Genomic DNA, 3240 nt, shown 5'->3' on the forward strand with positions numbered 1-3240 from the left:
GATATGCTTTTATTAATATCTGTTGCATGGGATTGGGGTATTGATGGAGGAAGTATTGAAAGTGGTTCATCCACGTACTGGAGGCTTTGCCTCAACTTACTGATATTTGAGCAGCGTTGCTGGGACTGTGGAGTGTAGGGCTGGGTGGGTTGAGATATTCCCCACATGGAGTGTAGGGCTGGTACGGGGCAGTGTAGCGGTTGGTGGGTTGAGTAGTCTCCCCAGATGGGTTTGCATGCATTACTACTATTGTTACCTATGTTACTGAACTGGGCCTATGGGCCACACTGTTATGTTAAAAAGGGCTAAGGCCTTGCTACTGTGTTCTGAAAAGGGCTTTGGTCCACTGTGTACTGTTATCTGAGTGGGGCTTAGGCCCAATGGGCTCAAGTTGATTTGGGCTTTGGATGGGTTTCTGTATACACTGAGTTTTCCCAAACTCACCCCATTTTCTTCCATCCTTGCAGGTGAGCCCTAGTTGGTGGACTTGGAGCTGGGCGGGATTCGGAGTGGCCACATGTTTTCTGCAAATTCATTTTCTTCTGGTGAACTAGATTTTTCATATTTTCGTTTATGGTTTTGGGTTGTTTCTTTATTATTTAACTCTATTATGATAAAACTGAACTATGATAATTAACAGAATGGATTAGCTCTAGGACGCGTTTTCAAAAACGTTAAGTGATTTCAAAATAACACGAACACAAGTAAGACTTCCACTAAGCAAACGTTTTCAACCTTAATCATTTTCTTAAGATGGACATAACCAAAACGGTTTTTCTCAAAATTATACGAGATGTTAGAGTGTGGCAATGGCGGTGTGCATGTCTAGGACTGGATCCGAAGGGAGCTTGGTACTTAAGCAGTCCGACGGACTCACCTCCTCCTCTTCCTGGTTTCCTACCTAGTGCACAGCTTCCATTCACTTTAACCTACTTTTTAAAGTGTCTTTTACAACACCAACTAAGTTTTCCAACTAAGTAATACGAAATGTTTTGAACGCTTCGATGTGGCGCATCAGATCCGGTCATAACGTCTAGGCCGGGTTTGGGGTGTTACATGGCTGTCCACCTATTTACAAACATTAATTAAGTGGCATAATTACTACTTTAGCCACTTAAGTTTATTTGAATTTATAATTCAACTTTTAACTCTTATGCAATTTATTCCATGTACCTTAATAACTCCTAATTTCACAAAATTTACTATCCAAAAACTAATTAGCTACTAAGCTAGCCTCATAAATATTTAATAAAAATATTTATGGGTTTGATTTACAGTTAGGGAGTCCTAGGAATACACTTCCGACACCCTTGACTATCGGATCATTACAAGTGGTTTGATTATTCTAAATTTGTTCAGCTAACAAATTCGAATCTTTTCTTTTAATCTCACAATTTCTCTACAGAATTAATGGTTTAACTCTCAACTTTATAACAATTGAACTACCATAATTCAAGGTCATTTGAGTGAAGCATTATTGTAAACAATGAAATCCTTCTTAGATTTAGCTAAATCAGTATCGAAGCTTTTGTCAATAAAGTTTTCAACTGGTCAAAAATCTGTTGGCACTTATCTAACCAAACAAATTGAACATTTTATTATCGAGATGTGGCTGAAAAACCTGATCCATCAAATCCATAAATGTTGTCAGGGCATTCATCAACTGGAATGGCATGACTAGAAAGTCGTAGTGTCTGTAACAGTTTTTGTATGTTGTTTTCGGAACATCGACATCTTTAACTCGCAACTGATAGTAACCAGATCGGAGATCTATCTTCAAGAATATTGTAGCACCTTTTAGTTGATCGAAAAAATAATCAATAAGATGCAATGAATATTTACTCTTTATCGTGACTTTATTCAATCGTCGATAATCTGTACACAATCTCATCGACCCATCTTTCTTTTTCTCAAATATAACAAGTGTGCCCTAGGGTGATACACTCGATAAAATAAAATGTTTTTCTATCAATTCTTGCAACTGAACTTTATATTGTTTTAATTTTTCTGGTGCCATTATGTATGGAGCAATCGAAACTGGAGAAGTCCCTGACACTAATTCTGTAACAAACTCGACTTTTCAATCTAGCAGTAAACACACAATTCTTCAGCAAATACATCTGTAAAATCACAAACTATTGGTACCTGATCGACTTTTATTTCTGATACTCTAGAACCTAGGATATAAGCTAAAAACGTGTTACAACCTTATCAGACCAATTTTTGTGCTGATATCGTAGAAATCGTATAATCAATTACCCGTTTGGACATCTCAAATCAATTCGTTTATGTCAGCAATTCATTACAACATAGTAAACAATCAGCCAATCCATTCCCAGAATAATGACAAATTCATTAAAAGGTAGTAACACCAAATCAACATAGAAGTCATAACCCTAAATTTTAAGTGGACATTATTTGCTAACCTGATCGACTATGACTCTTTGGCCTATAAGGTTCCTTACTTTAACAACATATCCAGTTGACACAACCAATAAACTCTTTTCCCTTACTAACATAGTGCACATATAAGTGTGTCGACCTAGGGTCAATTAATGCATACATAATAATATCAAAGATAGAAAGATACCATCAATAACATTAGGAGCTAAGGTCTCCTCATGTGCATGAATCACGTTAGTTCTGGTAGGAGCTCAAGTTTTAGATTGAACTGTTGTATCTTTGGTCCCATTTCTACTGACTCCAATGGTGCCATTATTTCCTAGTCGTTTACCTCTAGTGGAAGTAAAAATATGTTCTGCATTCTAATCTCTATTCAATTCAGCTATTCAATTTAGCTCGATTCGGGCAATTGATCTGTCATAATTCGGTGTAGTAGTTTAAACTAGTTTTCACATTTAAGGAGTTTGAATACAAGCATTTTCACTATGTTTTAATTTAGTTTCTTTGGTTTTGTTTACATTCAATAAAATGTGCACATCGAGTCTTTTACTAACCATAAGTGCCGAATAAGCCCTAAAGGAGAGCTAACATACTTTGTGAGTATGCAGGAGACCATTAGAAAGCATTACTTGACTCTATGTAGCAACATGGGGGATCCAATGTCACAACATAGAAAGCATAATAGAGAAAGTGAGAAACTACCTTCAATGTCACGACATAGGCTGAGAGTGTCGCTAAATACCCTTGAAGATGGCTACAGAGAGAAATGCTGGTTGCTACATCACGACACAAGTCCTAGTGTGTCACGACATTGGATCTATGATAAGAATTAAACAC

Source organism: Gossypium hirsutum, chromosome A13, assembly GCF_007990345.1.
Source record: "Gossypium hirsutum isolate 1008001.06 chromosome A13, Gossypium_hirsutum_v2.1, whole genome shotgun sequence".
Lineage (NCBI taxonomy): Eukaryota > Viridiplantae > Streptophyta > Magnoliopsida > Malvales > Malvaceae > Gossypium > Gossypium hirsutum.